This window comes from Ambystoma mexicanum, chromosome 14, assembly GCF_040938575.1.
Source record: "Ambystoma mexicanum isolate Mex_15411 chromosome 14, UKY_AmexF1_1, whole genome shotgun sequence".
NCBI classification, from domain to species: domain Eukaryota; kingdom Metazoa; phylum Chordata; class Amphibia; order Caudata; family Ambystomatidae; genus Ambystoma; species Ambystoma mexicanum.
Window position 1 is genome coordinate 633,794,578 of NC_090940.1, and position 22,377 is coordinate 633,816,954.

The 22,377-nt window shown below is 48.3% G+C and overlaps 1 protein-coding gene across 2 annotated transcripts in view; it reads left to right on the plus strand.

Annotated features, from left to right (window-relative positions):
* Positions 1 to 22,377, plus strand: part of LBHD2 (LBH domain containing 2) — a 204,997-nt gene that overhangs the window by 101,139 nt on the left and 81,481 nt on the right. The gene's annotated exons all lie outside the window — the stretch shown is intronic.

The following is a 22,377-nucleotide window of genomic DNA, read 5'->3' on the forward strand; positions in this document are numbered from 1 at the left end:
ACCCTAGCACACATTTCACCACTGCATCCTACTATATGCAGTGAGGTAGCATACATACCTCAAACGTCCAGCCTCCCTGCCCCTTTCAGACTTGAGCCGGACCTCCTTAAGTTCTGGAAACTGCTCAAAACTCTGCTCTTCTCTACCTCTTCCCCTCTTTCCCCTTCCTTGCTAATCACCCCACTGCTGCTGCGACCGGTGGCCTGATCCTCGTTAATCTCACAGGACCCCAGGCCCTTCCTCCGGTCAATACCAGCACCCCTGCCCCCCACTGCACTGACCTGTGGGCCCTGGCTTGGTGGCTTCACATCGCACCCTTGAGAGCAGCTTGTACTAGCACTTCGGCTGAGGTTCTCCACCTTGGCTTCCCTTAGCGCTTCCCTCCTGGGCCCTCCTCCGGCACTTGTTCCATCCCCCTCCCTGCACTTCGCCTCAATGCACTTGCAGTCCGAATGCCACAAGGCCTAGGAGGACTACAACTGCATATCACGGTTTTGTGCCATTGTTATTATTTCCCCTGTTCCTTTCCCATTTAGCCTTACGGCGCTTTGAAACACAATTTTGTTGCATAAAGCGCCTTACAAATGCACAATAAAATACATAAAAGATACCGACCTCCAACCACTGGAACTGTAACCAAAACCCCACTATTGCATCTAACCATAAACTGTTGTTGTGTACCAAAGTCAGATGGCGAGATCCCTAGGCAAGACCCTACTTCTATACCTACATCTCAGTCAGCTGCTGCGGCCCTAATCTCTCGTATTGCAACCGCTATATACAGCAATACGAAAACACGACATTCCGACCCTAAAGCCATGATCCTAACACTACCCATTTTGCCCCACTACATGCATTTGTGCTGTGGTGTTAGGTCTTACGTAGGCCACATCGGACATTGCAATGGCCCCTTGGTGCTACACACTGACAGCCCAACCATTGTTGGCTAAAACCCAATCTCACTAAAATGACGGTCCATTGGTGGACCCAGGAATAGCTCTGAAGTCCAAGGGACACCGGGGTGGGGATCTCGCAATGAAGGCCCATTCCTTACTGTGCTACAGGTTTGGCCTCATATTCCAGAAAGCACAAAATGTGATGTTGGCATTTCCTCGCTGAAAATCCAACAAAGAAAGGGTTTCTCCTAAAAGCCAACATGGAGATCTCATCGAGACACTAAGGCCCTGATTCACAGAACGTTTTCCTATGGGATTGCGCCATTATAAAACACTTCCATGAATAAGGCCCCTAATTCGTACTCATTCATTGTGTCACTTAATCGGGACAAGTTGCCCTCTCTTTGTCATGTTCTCACTGTAAGTTGTCATGAACGTGTAGCATGTTTGCTTGTATAATTTTTGGGGAATGTTTTTGACTTTCTGTTAGCAATAGTCAAAAATGATACAAGCAAACCTGCTGCCAAATCATGAGAGTTTAGGATGAGAAACATTGCTGCGTCCACATGCTGGAGTTCTTAGATTGAAAATCTCTTATCTGACTCCACTGTCCTTGAATCCATGGGGGGGCTGGGAAGAAATGGCAGGCTGCCCCGCGCGGCTGTTCCTACAATCTGCCGCGTGCATTTGAGCAGTGCAGCTCTCTGTACAACACAGGGCATCCTTGTGGCGGGACCGCAGAAGCTGTCTCCACTCGCTTATTTCAGAACAGAGCGTCTGGGAAATCATATTTTTTTCACCACGGCCAAAATATTCAATGCTGTTCGCTCAGGATCCGGAAATGCGGATTTGGGTTGTTTTATCGAAGTAGAAAGAATCGCGGCGTAATTGACCGTAGTCGATTTTGCCACAATTCTACTCCAGTAAAACAAAACAAAACTAAAGCCCCACACCCCTCTTACTTACCGTTTCTTTGCCCGCCACCACCGCCATCTTCTTATATACCCCTGCGGCGTCAGTTCCGTCCCTCTAACGCACGTCGGATATGACGCAGCAGGGTCTGTTTTTCCTTTTTTTTGTTTGGGGTCCCCTGCTCCCAATGTCAAGGAAGCGGGGGGACACCCCTGCAGCCCTGAAGCCCAAAATATCAAACATGCAAAGCGGGGGACACCGCCCACAACCCTTGCTCCTCATGTTTGGAATTTTGGGCTTCGGATTAATTGTACTGGTTGAATTCGGCTAAATGCTCAATGCAAGCATTTTTATTAGATCAATTTGGGTATTTACTGAAATGCATATGTCCCTGTTTTCGTATAATGCTTGATACTAGCTTTACATCTGTTTCAAGGTGCCTCACATTTTTGTTCAAAAGAGCTTGTGTGCATAGGGGGGTAAAGGGATTTGGCATTTAACCACACATTTTGGTCGAGCGGGTAATTCTGTAATAGCACTCAATCCCTTTGGTTTGGTAGTTGATCATTTACACACATGCCATGAACTCTGCCTTCCTGACTTAAGGAGTTGAGCATAGTCGGCCTGCTGCCTACTTTAGATCAAAGAAACCCCATGGAAGTCAAAGAAAGCTATTGGAATTGGCCCCGCCTTCAATGGCCCAAGGGTGGTTTCTTTGGTACACTGTGTTCTGACCCTTACCATGTTGATCAGAGTCCCAGCTGTGCCTCCAATTGATATACAGACCTCTTGGTGCTTTTACCGCTTGGGGTGTCTCCTCCCCCCATACCCAGGGGGGGCACAGCCAACTGCAGAATAGCCTGAATGCGGGAGGATAGCTCAGGGGCAAAGCGCTCGCCTTGGAAGCAAGACTACACAGAGCTACACCGGTTCGATCCCCGGGTCCGCGTTTAGAAACCTCCGGGTATTAAGCACGTTATAAATAACATATCATATCATTCCCTAAATATTATGGCAACAAGGAGGGAAAGAGGGACGAGGAGATTTTCTGAATTTACCAATAAAGGGATGAGATTTCACAGAGAATGAGCAACGACAGTGCACCGTGAGGAAAACCTGGAAGACGCGAATTCACCAACATGTGGAGCAATTTACTCAAAACATGTCTATTAGTTAAATGCGCACAGGAGCACGTGTGCATCCACCCTGGCAAAGGGAACTCCCTAAGGGCATGCAGGCTTGCTCCCCATCACATGTCTGATAACTTCTTGGTGGAGACACCTGGTCCCAATCTATAGTCCCTCTTTCTCAGCAGATGCATCTTGGTTGCGTCCCGAGTAATTCCCGAAAATCTACCCTCAACTCCGCCAGCAATCCGCTACTCCTAGGTCCTTCCTAGGGCGCAGTCCCTCCCTTCCACCGTTCGCTAATCAAGGGGTTTCGGCGTGACCATTCCACTCCACATTTTCAGGGTATTTGCAAAAAATAAATCTGCATACAGTGGCTCCAAATGGCTGTTATGTACATAGTCAGTAGTTAGTCGGAAAACCTGGTGTGGTTGGGTCTGTCCAGGACCGGAATTCGAAATTGTTGCGCTAGGGCAGTGGTCTTCAAACTTTTTTGGCCAGGGCCCCCCTGAGCAAAATTTGGGCAGGTCGGGACCCCCCAGAAATGCCAAATGCACAGTATATATTGCGCGCCGTCACCTGCTCCCATCACAGTCGCTGGGCTCCCTCATCCCACTCCTACCTAGTCGCTGGTCTCTCCCCACCCCATCACACACCCTGGGCTCTCCCCACTCTGCTCCCACCACTATCCCATGGTTCCCGCCCATTGTGCTCCCACCATAATCCCTGGGTTCCCCCATCCCGTTCCCAACAGTCTGAGGGCAAGTGGCGGCTGGTGATTTTTTTTTTTTTTTTTAAGTGGAGGGCATAACTATTTCTGCCAAAAATGCAATAGCGACCGAGCATAGTGAGGGAGCTCGAACCAATAAGGGGAGGTAAGGGGGGGTTTCCCCCTGTGAATTTTTTTAAATAATGGGTTAAAATGTTGCATTGTAGAGCATACTTTGAACAAAAAATGGGTAAATAGCCAAACAGTTTGCAATTGGTGCTGGGAGTCCAGGGGGCAGGCATTGCTATTGATATTTATATTTTATTTCTATCGCGCTCGTACACAAGTGTTTCAGAGCACAAGGCAAGGGAGGGGAACAGAGGAGAAGAAAACAGCAATCTTACCTGGCCCAGTGACATTGAGAACGCACAAGTGCGAGGGGGAGGGGAAAAGTGCATTGAAGGGGGGAGAAGTGGAAAGTGCGAAGCAGAGGAGAAACAGATAAATAAACATTGGCCTGCTTGTGGGTGCTGAAACGGCCTGCTCTGGCTGCTCTGTCCTTATGTGCAAGGAGGCGCAGGAGCTCCCCCTCAGACATACAGACATGCAGTGCCCCAGCCAGCATTTCCAATGAGCTATGCAATGCTGGCGAAGCAAAACGCCCCAGCACTTGCATGGCTCAGTGAGCATGTGCGGCTGGGGAACTAAACTAAACTGTCAAAGGGAAACTGTTTCCCTTTGACAGTTCAGCCAGCCCAGGAGCACTCCATTAGCTAGATAAAACAGTTGAGGGAGTGCCCACTGTTTCACTGGGCAGGCTCCTTAGCTCCTCCATAATGGGTGAGGGGCCACTGGGTGGGCGCCCCCTCGCCATTATGGATGAGCCGCCAGGCTCGGACAGGCCTATAGGGCAATGCCTGTATCAAAAATGTAAAATGCTAGTGTCGGCCAGTCAAAATGGGCCACCATTTTGGCCAATGTGGACCAGTTTGATGAGTTACTTAACTATGCAGTTAGTAATGTTGACCGTTGTTGCTGAATATATCACAATTTACTTACATTTTAACACAAAGCACCCCCTTGGGTACTATTGAAACAGTGGGCTTCATTAGAACTCTGGCGGTAGCTGTGCTGGTAAAACCGGCACGGCTGCCGCTGGAGTTGCATCCGCGTCCAGCACCCGCGAATGGGCAATTACCAGGCGGACATAATTGACCTTTCGTGGGTGCCGGTACCGGTAGATCCCCATTCCCATTGAGCCCCATAGGGCTCAATGGGAATGGGGGGCTCGGATGCACCGGCAACGTTCGTAACGGTGCCGGTGCAGCCAACGAACTGTGCTCGCGGGTGCCGCACGGCCTACCAGGTCAGACCTGGTGGGCTGGCAGGCACACGCAAGCACAACTCTTACTATGGCGGTACGGTAGCAACGGTGCCAGTAGCTTACCAGCACCGTTGTTACCATACAGCCATAGTTGTAATGATGCCCAGTCTGTGACTAAAGGAATGAATATCCATTTACAACTGTGGGTCACTTTTTCATTGTTGCCTGAGACAGTTTCATGCTTCAGCCCGACCATGTGGGCCACCCCTATCATTTCTACGAATCTAAAAAAAAAAAAAGTTTTTTTTTTTTTTTAAATTCATGCTGAGATCTCAGGGCCCCCCAGGGATGCACCCGCGGACCCCTAGGGGGTCGCGACCCACAGTTTGAATACCGCTGCGCTAGGGTGAATTTGGGCAGTCACCTTTTTGAGCTAATTCAACAAACACACTAGTGGAAGCCATCCTTGGGAGGATAGCTGAGGGGCAACATGCTCGCCTTGGAAGCAAGATGACACAGAGCAATATGGGTTCGATCCCTGGGTCCGCACTTAGAAACCTCTGGGTATTAAGCGTGTTATAAATAACCTATCATATTATCCTCCATCAAGACAGTAGCGCAGCGTCCTGTTGTAGGAAGGAAAAAACCCTTACCAACATGGCTACCATGGAAAGGGAAAGCAGGGCTGCGTACGGATCCCCTCATTCCCTTTCCATGGCAGCCGTTGTGAGCAGAGAGGAAAGGGGCAGTGGAAGGAAGATGGCGGCGGGGGAGCCAGCCGTCAGACGGCTTGGAACGTGGGCTTACACCAGCGGTTCAAGCCCACGTTCCTAGCCACCTGATTGGCTGGCTCCTCCCTGCCGGGTGCTAATATGCTTTCCATTTTGGATGGCAATTACTTCTGTGTCCAAGATGCTCAAGTCAGTAATTGGGTAAGAAGACAGGTCAAGTTCTCCTGCTTTATTTTCAAGCATGAGAACAAGACGGAGGACTAAGAAGCCGGTACCTAGCCACGGGGAGCGGGAGGAGGCACTCTGGTTGAGAATACGTCTGAGGCTCCACGACGGGAAGTCCCATTTTACACACAGCTCAGGTGATGAAAGTGTGACTGCATGGGTCCAATGTTTTGGAAGTGAGAGAGCCAATGCGAAGAGAACAGTGGTTTGGACTACGACTCCCATGACCTCTTTCCATTGACTATGAGGGCTATAGTGCTGATGGGAGGTGTAGTCCAAAGCTTCTGGGGAGCCAAAGGTTGCAGGCCCCTGTTTGTGGAGAGAGAGAGAGAGCATTAAGTTGCATATCCCTGTGGTCTGATGAGATCCCATATTCCCTCAGCTCAGCATTTCATCAGGCCGGCTTCGTGAGACTGCAAGGCGGTAGGGAAGGCAGCAGGCAGGAAGCAGCCGCCGCCCTGCGACATCCTGCGGCCGCGTGGCTATTCTGGAAGCTCCCGCTTGGCGAAGCATGCATGTTACAGGAGCTTGGCCCTGCTCCCGCTCTCCTCTCCTCTCTCCCAAACATTCTCGGGGCGCCCCACTGTCCCCCCCCCCCCCCCCCCCCAACGTTTTCACGAGGCTTCACGAAGCGGCTTAATGTCGGAATGTCAGACCTTTTATCTCATTTTTTCCATGTTGTTCCATGTTGTTCCTTGTTCCATTTCCTTAATTGTTTCGTGAATGTGTAGAGTGCAGTATTCCGGGTGAAAGTTCGCCCCATGCTTTCTTGCCGCTGGAAAACAAGTAAAAACAACAGGGAAAGATAAAAGGAAGAAAAGCGGAACCTTAAACCTTTTCACAATGCAGGGTGAAGGTCTGAGTGTATAGAAAGGGGGTGCATCGCAGAATAGAAAACAGTGGCACCCGGAATCGGGCAAAAAAACCAATCCAGATGCTTAGAGTGGGGGCTGTATCCGGCGATAGAAGTGTGGGGTCGGAGCTGACTGTTGGCTTCTGCTTCCCACTCTCCCTTCACTGATGTGTCACTGATGTGTTTTTATTTAAATGCATAACTGCTGCCCTATTTCTGTCCCGAGCCCACTTCTTCCTGGCAAGTCAACTGAAAGTGGGCTTTTGCTTCTTCTAAGCACAAACTACTTTTGCGTTTCCCATGGCGGCCATCTTGTTTTTTCGTTTGTTGGTGGGTTAACAGTGCTTTGTGCTCCTTACACATAACTCCGGCATCCGTCCACCTATGACCAACATACAACATATAACCGTAACTCTTTTGCCCTTTCTCCCCCCCAGAAAGTGCAGAGCGAGACTTGTTTGTTTGTTGGCATAAGAAGGCCGCAGAATTTATTCCACAAAACAAAACCCAAACTGTACATAACTGTGGAAAAACTTTGTCTGTCAGGTGCGGCGATTACTCCGTGTCCCAAGAACCTGCTTCCCCCTTTCCGTTCCCAAGAGTCCATCAGTAGGCCCAACTCTCCCTGCTTTGGTAGTATCCGAGCCTGTCCTGCCCCTGCAGGTGCTCCTGAGCGGGGAGAGTGCCGTTTCCTTGGGGGAAGCTGAGCCGTAATTGTCCTTCCCCGCCGCCCCTGCCGCTTAGGCTCCCAAGGGGCGTTGGGTCTGAGAAGAGCGAAGACCCTTCCCGCATTCTCCTGGCTCTTCCGGAGTCTGTCTCCTGTGTTTGTCTGTCCAAACACCGCCACACCACCTGATCGACCTGCGACGATGCCGATCAGGCGTTTTCTGAGTGTTCTGTTCCTAGGGTTGGTGGGTGGGAAAACGAAAAACCTTCCCCTGCAGTCCGGTGATGCACAGAGCACGGGTGTCCCTCGGCTGCAGTTGTTGTTGTGCCACTGTTGAGCGCTCCGCTCCTTATGAAGGGGGAACCACGCCCCCTTCCTTTGTTGCCCTTCGCGGGCTTTCCTTGCTTTTTGCCGCGCTTCCCTTTCGCGGGCAACTCCTGATTTTGCCGCGCGTTATCTTTCGCGGGCTTTCCACTTTGCCTCCCTGATCCAGCGACCCCCCCCTCCCCCTTGCCAGGGAGAGAGGGGGCTGGAAAAACGAGAAGGACGCCGCCCGGGTTATCGGGGGTGCCTCCTCCATTACGCCTGGCTCCGTGTCGTTGGACCTGGCATAACTCCGGCATCCGTCCACCTATGACCAACATACAACATATAACCGTAACTCTTTTGCCCTTTCTCCCCCCCAGAAAGTGCAGAGCGAGACTTGTTTGTTTGTTGGCATAAGAAGGCCGCAGAATTTATTCCACAAAACAAAACCCAAACTGTACATAACTGTGGAAAAACTTTGTCTGTCAGGTGCGGCGATTACTCCGTGTCCCAAGAACCTGCTTCCCCCTTTCCTTTCCCAAGAGTCCATCAGTAGGCCCAACTCTCCCTGCTTTGGTAGTATCCGAGCCTGTCCTGCCCCTGCAGGTGCTCCTGAGTGGGGAGAGTGCCGTTTCCTTGGGGGAAGCTGAGCCGTAATTGTCCTTCCCCGCCGCCCCTGCCGCTTAGGCTCCCAAGGGGCGTTGGGTCTGAGAAGAGCGAAGACCCTTCCCGCATTCTTCTGGCTCTTCCGGAGTCTGTCTCCTGTGTTTGTCTGTCCAAACACCGCCACACCACCTGATCGACCTGCGACGATGCCTATCAGGCGTTTTCTGAGTGTTCTGTTCCTAGGGTTGGTGGGTGGGAAAACGAAAACCTTCCCCTGCAGTCCGGTGATGCACAGAGCACGGGTGTCCCTCGGCTGCAGTTGTTGTTGTGCCACTGTTGAGCGCTCCGCTCCTTATGAAGGGGGAACCACGCCCCCTTCCTTTGTTGCCCTTCGCGGGCTTTCCTTGCTTTTTGCCGCGCTTCCCTTTCGCGGGCAACTCCTGATTTTGCTGCGCGTTATCTTTCGCGGGCTTTCCACTTTGCCGCCCTGATCCAGCGACTCCTCCCTCCCCCTTGCCAGGGAGAGAGGGGGCTGGAAAAACAAGAAGGACGCCGCCCGGGTTATCGGGGGTGCCTCCTCCATTACGCCTGGCTCCGTGTCGTTGGACCTGGCAAACCCACTCGCCTAGAAGAAATGCCAAACCATTTAGCGCTAATGGTGATTACAGCCGCTATGATGGGCCGTCTTGGCTGGTAGCCGCGCCACCAACACATATTAAAGACACTCGCTGAGCTTCAGCCGGTCAACATAGCCTGGCTACGGTTTATAGTGATTGCACCAAATGCCAAAGCATCGAATACCTTAGCATCTAAAAAAAAGCAACGACCCCTGTTTTTTTACCCATTAAACCGCATTGCAATGAAAAAAAATAAAACCTTTACCTTTGAAAAAAATGCATTTGATGCTTTTTTATTCAATGTATTTTTTTCGATGCATTTGGCATTCAAAGATTTGTATTGGATGCAATGACTGGATACTCCTGGCTACCAATAGTACATGGCTGAGAACTTAAGACACATTTAGTTATGTCCACAAAAGAGAAGAGGACAAAGTGCCGTCAAACTTCCACAGTGAATCTCCATTTTTGAAAGACAACTCATCAAATGCTCCCCCTTTGCTTAAACACACGGACCAAGAGTCGGTTTTGAGTCTGCTTTAGTCCTTTAAGTAATAGATTTACCATATCAGGGGCTTGCATGGAAACCCGTTTCTTACACTATGTAACAATATTACTATTATTGGTGATGTCTACACTCTAGCAGGAAACAAAGGACCATTGCCTCAGAGTTTCCCACGTCGAGGAATTGGTTTATAACAGTTGTGTGCAACCTTTCGCTCACCGGACCTTTTTGGACTACAACTTCCACCAGCGCTAGCGGGCCTAGTCAATGGGGAGGGATCATGGGAGTTGTAGTCCATATTTATCTGGAGAGTCGTGGGTTGCAGACCCTTGGTTTATAATACAACCTCCAGCTAATCTTGGTCACAATGCATCTTATGGCTCATCATCCATGGCAAAGGGGAAAACTGAGTGCAGGGTGGAGGCTTCTGAACCCAACCAGGAACATTTTACTGGGGCCCGGCTCCATCCAGCAGCTTCCGGGCATCCATGAACAGACTGGTGAGACAAGTGGCACCCTGCGGCACCCTTGCCCTGGACTGGCATGCATATATTTAACCTTTGAGCACTCCTTTATGAGCCAAGGACTGATTTGTATTTGTTTAATATTTGTAAAGGGCACCTCACCCTAAGGTAACTGGGTGCTGGAAAGGCTTAACATGTTACAAGCAGTGCATACAAAGGTAAACATAGTTGGTACGTTACAAAGAAGTAAATACATAGGTAAACACAGTTGGTATGTTACAACGAGGTAAATACATAGGTAAGCACAGTTGGTATGTTACAACGAGGTAAATACATAGGTAAACACAGTTGGTATGTTACAACGAGGTAAATACATAGGTAAACACAGTTGGTATGACCAGGTCATAGGTGGGTCTAATGCAAGAAGAAAGGACTTAGGTGAAGGCATGACAAGAAAGAAGAACATATGAACATAACTAGGGATGTCAAGAGTATGAAAGCTAGATATATACGTCTGGGCAGGAATGTCTGATGGGCTTCAGATGTTAGCTTTCTCTGCGAGCCAGCTTTTTACTTTTGTTCTGAAAATCTCGAAGGAAGGTTGCATTCTAATGGACGGTGGTAAAGAGTTCCTGAGTTTGGCGGGTTGAACTGGGAAGCTAGCGCCACCTGTGGTTTTTAAGGTTGAACCTCGGGACGGCGAGAAGTTGGGAATGGGTGGATCTAGTAGGGCGGGCCTGTTGATGTTTGGACAACTTGTCGGCCACCTAAGTGGGCACAGAGTTGGACAGGCATTTGTGGGTGATTGCTAGAGCGCGGAGAACTATTCTGTCGCGCACAGACAACCAGTTTGAGTTCTGTCTTAGCCTCGAGATGTGGCTGGATCTAGGAATGCTTAATGCAGACCTTAAAGAGTTATTCTGTAAAACCTGTAATCTATTCAGATTAAGTTCTGAAGAACCTAGGAAGAGCGTGTTACACTAGTCTGTTTTAGTTCGCCAGAGCTCTTGCTAACTTCATACAACTGGTTGGGGAGAGGTAAGATTTACAGGCGTTAATCAACTTATTGGTGTAGGCTGTAGATGATGCGATAGCGCTAACTTGTCTTTTAAGTGATAAGGTAGAGTCCAGGTAGACTCCCAGTGTTTTTATTTCTTTTGCGACTTTAATTAGGTTGCCATCTATAATGAAGGATGTGTACTGTGTGTCGAGTTTGGATAGGCCTGCTTGCGTGCCGACAATCAAGAGCTCGGTTTTTTTGTCATTTAGACAAAGGCTGTGGGCCACCATCAAGGCCTGGATTTCAAGGTATATGTCATTGATTAACTTTTTTATAGCATCCTGACAGCGTGATGAGAACCTGCGTGTCGTCTGCGTAGTTTGTGTAGATGACACCCAGGTTGTCGAGACGGTCGAAGAGAAGCTTTGTGAAAATGTTGTATAGTGTTGGTGAAATGCAGGAACCTTGGGGTACCCCTCAGTAGATGGGAATTGGGTCTGCTGAGGCTGAGGCCGAGAAGACTCTCGTGGTGCGGTCAGGGACGTCATTTCATCAAAATGCCAGGGGTAGCGGAAGTGACATCACATGACCCTTGACCCCTGATGACATCACAGGAAGTGATGTCATTTGACCCCTCCCCAAAGTGATATCGTGGGAAGCGATGGAACACAACCTTTCACCCGTTGACAAACCAGGAAGTGGCATCGCATAGCATTGTACACTAGGAAAAATATGGTTACAATATCACTATATCACTGTGATATACATTTAATTCCTGAATGGATCGCCATATGTATCGCTAAGATCAGTGTGTATAGGCCCATATTACCAAATTACTGTGATTGCAAGCAGACGTCCATGACCAAATGATAATGATGAGTTATTATATGGCACTTAGGCTTAAGCGCTTTACATAGAAGACATATAAACCCACCATCACCCAACCTGTGTTGGTACCCATTTATCGACCAAAGATGGATGAAAGGCTGAGTTGAGGCGTTTGAGAACAGACTAAATCAGTGACTGAAGTGTGCCTGAAATAAACCTTTAACGAGTCTAGCAATTATTGTATAGAATTCCAGAAAGACACATTTTTTGCCATTCCTATTCTTTCTTATTTAGGTTCAGTGCTGAAAGTGTTAGACTTGTGGCCTCATTTTCTTATTTTTCTTCTTTTTTAAGGGGCCTGAACAAGAAAGCTAGCCACTCCAGAATTAAAGAGAGACATGGTGCTGGCCACAGGCCAGGAACTTGCATTGCAAAAAAAAAAAAGAAGAAAAAATTTGTTTTTTTTTTTTTTTTTTAGGGGTTGCATGGGAGACCACAGAGGTCGCAAGGGAGACCTCAGAGGTCGCAAGGGAGACCTCAGAGGTCGCACTTGCGACCTCTGGCGACCCCCAAATGACGTCCCTGGGTGTGGTTGGTCAGGAAGGATTTAATCCAGTTGGCTGCGTTAGTGGAGAATGATGCAGCTGTGGACAGGTGTTCAGTAAGGATCTGGTGATCAACCAGATCGAAGGCAGCTAAAAGGTCTAACAGGAGTAGGATCGAAAGTTTGCCTTTGTCTTTGGCATCGTCCATCTGTATTTTCAGATCCAGTAGGGCAGTTTTGGTGCCGTGTCTAGGCCGAAAGCCAGATTGGCGGAGGCCGAGCAGGTTATTGTCTTCTAGGTGTTTCTGGATTTGCAGATATGCAACTCTGTCCAGAATCTTCAGGAGGAAGGGGTCAGTGGTTATAGGTCTGAAGTTGGTTGGCATATTAGGGTCTAGTGAAGTTTTTTTTTAGAAGGGGCATGACCCATGCCTCCTTGAGGTTATTAGGGACCTGGCTGGTGTTGAAGAATGTGTTTATTAATGTGGCGATGAATGGGGAGAGTTCCTTAGCTGCTTCCTTGATGATGGGTTAATGGGTGCAGGGCAGATGTCTCCTTGACATCGTGAAGATTTTAGGCCTCTAATGATATCTTCGACTTCTTTGGCTGAGACCGAGGAGAAAGCAAACGGTAGGCATTTTGGTGCTTGTTGCTTGGGTGAGTAGTTGGGAGGATTGATGCTGATGAGACAATTTTTTTTTGCTTCAATTTTTGCTTGGAGAGAGGCAATTTTGTCGGAGAGGGCTTTTTGTATTTTAGCACACCAGGCTGCGTCCTTTTTTCAGACCTCTGAGAGAGATGCTGGGGCCTCCAACGCTCTTAAGATGTTAAATAGCTCCTTTGTCTTAGATTGAGCATTGAAAATTCTGTTATTGTATGTTTCTTTTTTTAGTAGCGAGAATGGAAGCTTTGTAGGTGGCTGAAGCTGTGTTGTATGTAGCTTTATTGTCAAAGGTTGGCGACTTGCGCCAGTTGGATTCTGCCAATCTTTATTTATTTCTCAAGATTTTGAGTTCTTGAGTGTACCAATTGTTGAGATGGGCAGTTGGTTTAGTCTTATTCAGAGCAGATTCAAAGGTGTTGTTGTAGAGGTCAACGAGGGTAGTAGTATCTAGGTTCTTGTAGGTAGAACTGTCCATGATGTTGTTGATCAGTGGGCGTAGGTTGGTCAAAGTTATGTTCCGGGCGTTCCTAGATAGGGTAGGCGGGGCTAGGCTAGGGGGTAGTGGTGTGATTCCTTGGATATCGAAGGCTATATAGTGGTGATCTGTCCGGGCATTCTGGAGTATTTTTATGGAGCAGTTGAGATCTGATAACCAATCAAGGGTCCGACCATTAACATGTGTCGACTCTGTAATGCGATGTTTGAATCCGAGTTGGGAGATGGAGTTTTCGAGGGAGAGGGCATTGGGGTCATTGTTGTCCTGAACCCCAAGGTTCTTGTCTACAAGTAATATGATTTGGGAACCTGTTAGTAGGCCTGTAATGTCTTCCTCAAAGGAAGAGATGGGGCCTGGGGGCCGGGAGACGAGGTGCAGTAGTAAAGTTTTAGTAGCGGTTAGCAGGGATGTAACTGAGAGGAGTTTAGCTGAAGGTAGACTTGCTAGGGTAGTAGCTCTCAGGCCTTGGTTAATTTTGGCAAGGAGGGCTAGACCTCTTCCTCTTCCTGTATTTCTATCAGATCTAGTGATAGAGTAGCCCTCTGGCAAGGCTAGGGAAAGTGCAAGGCCAGCTGCCCGGTGAAGCCAAGTCTCTGTGATAGCCAGGAAGTCGAGACTGTTTTCAACGATATCTGCAATGTTTGGAGCATGGGCAACTAGTGATCGTGCATTGATCAAAGCGCCTTTGATAGTTGGTAGTGTTACAGGGGTATCGCAAAGTGGTTTAATAGAGGCAGTATGATTGGGCGTCTTGAGCATGTTGACGGTATCCTGCGGTGACAGATTAGCTGTCACTGTGAGGCCGGCTAGTGGAGAGTTGGGCATGTGTTTGGTGGGTTTGGCTGGCATTTGGAAACACCATATTGCAGGCTTTGAGTGGGAGGGGAGTCGAGAGCCTAGTCTCTTATTTCTGATGTTAGTGGGACAAGGTATTAAAGGAGTAGGGGGAGTGGCAAACCGTTGGATCCACTCTGCTGGGCTTAGTTGCTTAGTATAGGTATCATGGTTGTGGGTGTTGACTATAGGAGTGTGGTTTTCTGAGGTCTGGGGCAGAGGGAGGAAGGGTGAGCGTGAGATGGCTTGCACTAAAGGGAAAATAGTAGCCATAGTGAGGGTGACTGTGTGAAAGGCGGCCATAGTATGGGTAGCTGAGAAGGGCCTGCCTAGGGTCCTTAGTGTGTAGTTATATAGGGTGCTAGCCAGGAGCACAGCAACTTAATGCACAGTAAGAATAGCAGATGCAGTTAAAGAAAAGTAGCTAACAGGATGGATATTGGCTAGTGTGGAACATAACCCAGTGTCATAGGGTCATGATGCACAACAGCGTAAGTAGAACAAGAGCAGTTGATACATAGCAGGAAAAATATTGGCTAGCAAGAAACAAATCACAATGACGAGAGGGTAGGGTGCACAGTAGCGTAGTGCAGACAACAAGGTTAGGACCTTGAGATCGTAGCTAACCCAATACAGGATCAAAATAGCGTAGTGTTCAGGACTTCCAAGAACAGCGGTATAGTACTGAGGCGGAACACCGTGCAGTGGGTATAGCAGTTGGGCTTAGTACGGTGATATAGAAGTAATGCGAGACACAGCACTATGTAGAGCCATGTGGGTAGGCTGATACGTTGAAATAGGCCTAGTGCCGGTCACAGCCGTGCAATGGACGTGGCGACATGTACATAATCTTAGCTAGAAGAGACATAAGTGGCATATTGTATATCAGTGCGGGGCAGTAACGTACATCATAATGAAGCAGAGCTCAGCTGATAGGCTGCAGAGGCTGCTGATGTGGGTTGCAATGATGCCGTATATACCAGTGAGATTACAGAGTGATATGGTCAGCTATAGTGTAATGGTAGGCATTATGCATGCATACAGGCAATATACGATCAGGGGGTTTGATGGGAGGATGTATGGCCGCGGAGTGTGCTTACCCAGTTAATCGTAACTGTCGATTGGAGGTATAGGCAGTCCAAATGGCAAAAGTGTCCATGGAAGTGATCCGCAAGGTGAGAAGGCTTTGTTGTGGTGTGAGAGGTGTTATTTGGGCAGAGTAACGCGCCCTGCGGCCGTGACAGCCTCGACAGGCACCGACAGGCCAGAGCCTTTTAAGGAGGGCCTTTAAAGTGGATGGCTGGCTATCGCCTTCCGGTTTCTCCTGCGGCAGAAAATGGGATCGGGCAGCCAATCAGGTTGCCAGTGGCTTCTCGGGCCGTTGCTGGGCAACTGGGGGGACGCTCTATTCAGTGGCGGCGGCCATCTTAGGCATCTCCATGTGTAAACACACGGTGCCCACAGCAGATAGATGCACAAAGAGGCACGGAATGGTCAAACAGGCCACCGTTGGTCTAGGTGGTCAGATCTGGGGCATCCGCTGATGCGTGCTGCAATTCAGGTAAAACGATGATGTTGCGGCGTCCCGTGTTGTTCAGCAGCACTTCTCCTGAAGTCACTGCTTCAGGAAGGGAGAGGGCTCCAGCCCGACTCCTCTGCAGTGATGATCGGGGAATAGGTCCTGTCCATTTCAGCATCAGGGGCTTGAGTTTCTAAAGGACTCACCAAATCAGGGCCCTTAACGAGCAGCAGCGGGGTAGAGATCCCAAGGCAGTCCCTCCTTGCAGGCCTGGGGATGGGGTCGCCTTCCTGCGTCCACATTTGCTTGATCCTCACAGGTTAGCCGCCGGGGTCTCTCCCTGTCCTCTCTCCTCCTCGGACTCCCAGTGATTGGGAGATGAGTGCACTGTTAGCACTTGGTGGTCACATTTTCTTCTTAAAACCAAAACGGATGCAGCCCCGCTTAGCTGCTCAATGTTTTTTCCTGAGTCCAAGAAAACGAATGCAAGACTGAAAGATGAAAACTAGTTTTCATACGTTTTTTAATGCCCTCTAGCTCATTTCTAGCCCTGCAGATTGTATTCACATCACACTGTGTGCTTGTGTCAAGCTAACACTAAAAGCAGGTGACCTTATCACGCAGTTAGTTTGTTTGTTTGTTTGTTTGTTTTATTATTTATAATGCGCAACATACCCGAGGGTAACAGGGCGCAGCAGTTACAAGTATATGCGAAGCTTAGTTACAACAGCAAGGTATAAAATCAACATACAATTATTAATTACATAAGGGTATATACAGAGGGTGCAAATTTACAGGTTAAGGGAATAAGAAAGGTATACACAGATGAAACAGTCCTATTGATAGCGTGTTTCTAGGATTTGGGAGTATAACTCACAGAAGAGTATACAGAGACGCCAAGTGGTCCTGTGTCAAGTGTGAGATCTTCAGCAAGTCATGGTTTTTAGGCTCACAACAAATGCATTCTGGTAATTGTAGTGTTGTATTTAGAATTGGGAAAAAACAACAACAAGGGCTTTAAAGGATTGTGACATGGCACCTGTCATCGCCAAACCCCTTGGAAAATGTTACCAATGGCTACAGGAATACTTGCAAAACAGCCGCCTCCAACAAAATTGCAATGCATATTCAGACCAACAAGAGGAAGAGTCTCCACACCTAATATGGGATGCCCTAAAAAGCAACAGAGACAGGGACTCGCCCAGTGCGCGTATCCTGTTGGATCCTTTACGCGCCTTTGGCATTAGTTCTCACGAGGATAGCTCAGGGGCAACGTGCTTGCCTTGGAAGCAAGACGATGCGGAGCAACACAGGTTCGATCCCCGGGTACGCGCTTAGAAACCTCTTGGTATTAACCGCGTTATAAATAACCAAACATATCATACCACTGGCTCACTTCTTCCTTGAACAAGCAGTTATGACCCCTTTCGGCTCACGTCATCACAAGCTGACATACGGGTACGCTAGGGGTCCCGGTGTCGCAGCTATTCTTCAACATCTACATGACCCCACTAATGAAACTTAATAAGAGCTTATCCCACACATGATCAAACTAGAGGAATGGCACTCAAAACATCTAAAAGATCGCAAACAACCCTTCTACGAACACGCCTGCCCTCGGCTCTTGCCCTGCACGTGTGGACTCCTGGAGGACAACAAACAGACTAAACCATTCAAAGTAGAGCTTCTGATCTGCAGCACGACAGCTCCACACCTCACACCAATTCCCTGACTGCGTGAACTGGGGACTTGAACCCTGCCAATGGCAACCGTCAGAAACCACGGAATCATGACAGACATCGATCTTGCACTAGAACCTCTGGAGAACGCGTCATAAGCTCATACTGTAGGACGCATTGTGCCCAACCGGACCTTCGCACAACGGACTATGACTGAACAGCACTAACAGTCTCTACCTTGGACTCCCAGAATGTCTACTCAACAGCCGTCAAAGAGTCCCAAACTCGGCAGCCGGGTAGCTGCTAAGTCTGAAATCACACAACCACATCATCCCCGCCCTTCCTACACTTGACTTGCTCCCCATGAAATGGAGGATCCACTTTCCAACTCAAGGTATCACCCGTCGTGCCTCCCATGACAGGGGCCCGGAATCCATCTGAAGAATATTCACCCAATGCCAGCCACGGAGAGACCTTCGATCCAGCAGCGATGTATTAGTAATGGCACGGAAGATCTTCCTTCTCTTTCCTCTCAAGCAAGTTCTGGCACCATCCAAGAGCACCACTAGAACTCCAGAAAACACAGAAGAACCTGGCCACTCAATGAACACCGGCATGAGACAAGACCCGGAACCTCTGCAAATTCCACAGCGACTTGCCGATTTAAGACCCAATGGAAGCTGCCCACTAAAATGACACGGACATTCCAGGAACCCACACGCAACTTCCTGATAACCACCGGAGAATGGACTCAAGCGCGTCAAGCTCCACGTGGCCAAAATGAAATTGATCAAATAATTCCCGGAGCACCTTCTAGACCGCCTCCAATCATTGCCAGGGATGGTCCAATGGCCTTTCCCCCCGACAGAGCCAAACGCTTCCAGTCTACTGCCCCTCTTCTCCTCGACTAACCAAGTCACTACTAAAATCTCCGACCACCTTAGACATGGTGCCCTCATGGGTTATATGTGATTTTACCGACGGTCATTACAGAGTGCCACATTTCATTGCGGCAAAACACTGATTTGTTTTTTATTGGGCCAGTTCCACCCCCCAAATCCCCTGATTTTCCACCCTTATAACGTCACCAGAACCCCATCCCGACCCATTTGAACCCCTTACCCCACTACCCTTTATATATTTATTTAATGTTTTCGGTGTTATAGTCCACGGTGAGATGTACCACTCTGTAATGTTTTCGATAAATGGACTGGGTACCCCCTAGTGCCTATCAGCTACCGCAACATGCCGAATATCACAGCTCTAGCACTCCCACCCTCCCCCATATCAGCGGCTGACATCGGCGGGCAGCGCTTTCATTAATCAGAGCTCGGGCCTTGCCCTCTGGATGGACATATGGTGTCGCAGCAAACACAGAGAACCCGACTAGCAAACTGGTCTGCGATACTCCTGCCCTGCATTCACCCACAGCACAGGTTTCTTTTGAATCATCGTCAGAGCGTGCTTCTTCTTACTGATAGATTTAATCCATCAGCAGTGATTTTTTGATACCGAGGCTTGAGCCTCATTACTCCATCTTCTCGGGTTGAGTATGTAGTCGTGAGTTTGTATTCTTCTTGGTCTGTGTGGTCTTGTCACAGTAGGGCTGGTTTCACAGGGTCTTCGCAGTGTCATCGTCAGAGGAGCAGAGCTTAGTCCATCCAGGAGCAGGGCGCCCAGGACGCATAGGGCGACCAGTACATTATGCAAAAACGGAGGAACTCTGGGAACGTTTTCATTCTAGCTGGAGAGCATTGCAAGTGAAATCACAGGAACGAGAACCTGTTTCACTCGTTGATATTTCCGTATTCTGGCACAGTCTTTAAGCGGTAATCCCCATACCGGGGCAGAAAATAATCAAGTACTTATGGTTGCGGGCAAAGAATTATAGAGATTAGAGTAGTTAAATACCAGTCAAGCCCACGTGGAAAACAGTAAGATCTTGTATGATTGATAGTTTCATTTGGAACAGGTGATATTTCAACTCCTCTGCCCAACTGTGGCGTCTTTAACCCCTTAACTGCCGGGCTATTATGCAAGTCTATGCAAAAGGATGAGCATACTCGTCCTTGGCACTTAAGCATTTACCACATGTGGTATTGTGGGAATACACATGTAGCAAATAGCATATGATTGAGTTGAAATTGTTCTCCAAATACTATTAGTATTCTCACCCCCCCGGACCCCCACGCGCCCCATTACTGACCCTTCTGTGCATTTTTTAGTTTTGGCTCCATCGGGCGGCATATTGTAGATGCGCTCCTGGTAAGGCAGGGCTCTGCAACCTTTGACTCACCAGCTGTTTTGGACTACAACTTCCATTAGCCCCAGCCAGCGTGTTCAATGGCGAGTAATTCTGGGAACTGTAGTCCACAGCACCTGGAGAGAAGCAGGTTGCAGACCCATGTACAGTCAAGGGATCCTCTGCACGCCTTCATGACAAACCAATGAAGGCCAGGAACCCCTTTCCAATCTGGTTAAGAAAGGTTGCGGTGTTTCCAGTGGGATATACGTCCATGGGGACGCAGTGGGTTCCGTGGTCCGTGAGGGTGCCAGGTTGCCAATGGGCTGTGAGGGGCTTGACGTCATTAACTCTTAGATGGAGTTATAGCCTTCACCACTTTTTTTCCGGCACTCTCTGCAGTTGCTTGTTATTGCTTTCAGTGCGACAATAATATCAGGGTTTCATATAGCGCTTCATGCTGGATTCCTCCCACTTCTAAGCACTGTAATACTAGCTGTTATTATTACGCAACTTAATAGGACTCAGCGTGTGGATAACGTGTCAATTTCAGTGAATGGATGTTGCCAAGAAACATAACCAGATTAGAGACAATTTCTCTCTTATTCTGCATTATGTCTGGTCCGTCCCAACCCCACTGACGTTAAGAGTATTTTACCGCAGAGTTGGTGGTATTTATATTATTTAATTAGAAATCTACCTATTGCCTCTTTTTTCGCCAGGATTCAGCGTTGTTATTGTTTGTATAAATTCAAATTTCATTAGCGCCTGATCTGTGTGTATTGGCCAATCAGGTGGCTCGGAATACTGGTATTGTCCGCCGCTATTGGGCACCTTCGGAGCTATCTGATAGCCCATCCCATTCGTTCTTTTGCTCCTACTTATCTTTCCTCTGCTACTTCTCTAAAGTAGTTCCATACCCAAAATCCACTGACGCCATGTTTTCTGGTTTTCTCAATGATAGAACCCCCCGTTCCAAACACAAACAAGCTTACTACATTGGAAAACCTGCCACCTAGTGGTGAGGTCCGAATGTGGGGGAAAGGGTACGAAGGGTAAACGGGACAGACAAGAAGAGCAGCGGGCCAGGAGATAACGGGTCGCAGCGATATCACCCGCAAAACACAGGGCAAAGCGTGAGGGTATGAGGGTGGGGGAGAGAATGGGAATTAGCTGAGTATCTCCCCCCCCCCGCATTTGAGGAGGACCAGGAAGGGTTATTGGGAGAATAGCTCAGTAGCAACGTGCTCGCCTTGGAAGCAAGATGACACGGAGCAACACATGTTCGATCCCCGGGTCCGCACTTAGAAACCTCTGGGTATTAAGCGCGTTATAAATAACCTATCATATCATATCATACGGGGCACTGACACAAGTGTTGTTTTTGCCGCAGCACCGAATATAGACCCCGGAAGCTGGGCTTTGGTGAAAACGGCCCGTGGGAGTTAAGGATTCGGCAACGCCACCAGTGACCGCGAATGTTGCTAAGTCTGGAAAAGATCCGGGGCTACGCTAATGTCAGGACTTGGGGCCTAGCTAGCCTTTTGGTTGTAGCCCCTGAGCTTCTATCCGGGGCGAGAACTAAAAGACCGGGGCTATAGCCCCCTCAGCCCCCCCCCACCCCCAGTAACGCCTCTGCCAGAGACCATATTAAAGGTCCGTTATAATCCTTAAATGAAAGAAGATCCGAAAAAGGTTTCTCCCTGACCAATGTGCAAGCAAAATGCTCATCCTGGCCTTTCAGACAATCTCCTTCTGGCAGTTCGAGGGTCGAGCTCAGAATGGGGGGACATTCGGTTCAATTCTGAAGATGTCTTTTCACGACTTGTTCTGTCTACGGCTGCCATTGCTATAGTTCCCTTTCTTAATATCTTTCTTCTTGGTGGACGTTTACTACAAAATCTACTTTGATTATTAATGATGGTATTATTATATAATGCTGGGAAAGTTTCTTTTTTCTCCCACCTTTTTTTCAATGCGTTTTGCTTTTATTATCCAGACCAAATATGCTTACATCCATTATGGCGAGCTGTAAGAAGGATTTTTTTAACAAAATCCATTAAAACATTTTCGAAAAAAGCTTTTGAAATATTTGCTTATGGAAAAACCCCAATGCAGACAAGGAAACCGATTTTTCAAAACTGCTTTTCCAAGTCCTTACATGTGATTTAAGCTTTTCCTTTCTTGCGGCCATCCATGTCGTTCCCTCCACGAGTACATTTACACGGATATCCGTGATCATTTCGGCAAAAAACTGAATTGAAAAATGACCTAATTTTTTGGACCAAAAAAAGAAAATTACTTTTTGCTTTTTAAACCTTTTTATTTTGATAATGCGTGAGTCCCTCCCCATTCTCCCTCACCAACACGACCCTGACTTATACCCTTAACCCACCCCCTCCTATTATTTACCATACATATACTAAACTACCTACTATTTTCGGTCAAATAAATTAGGTAATTTCTCATAATCTTTTTTTGTATTATGTTATTTGTACGGAGTCACACTTACACCGTCTGTATAGTAGTAGCTGTGTTGCTTCACTGTCCTAGTAGCTATGTTGTTTCACTGTCCTAGTAGCTATGTTGCCTCACTGTCCTAGTAGCTGTGTTGCTTCACTGTCCTAA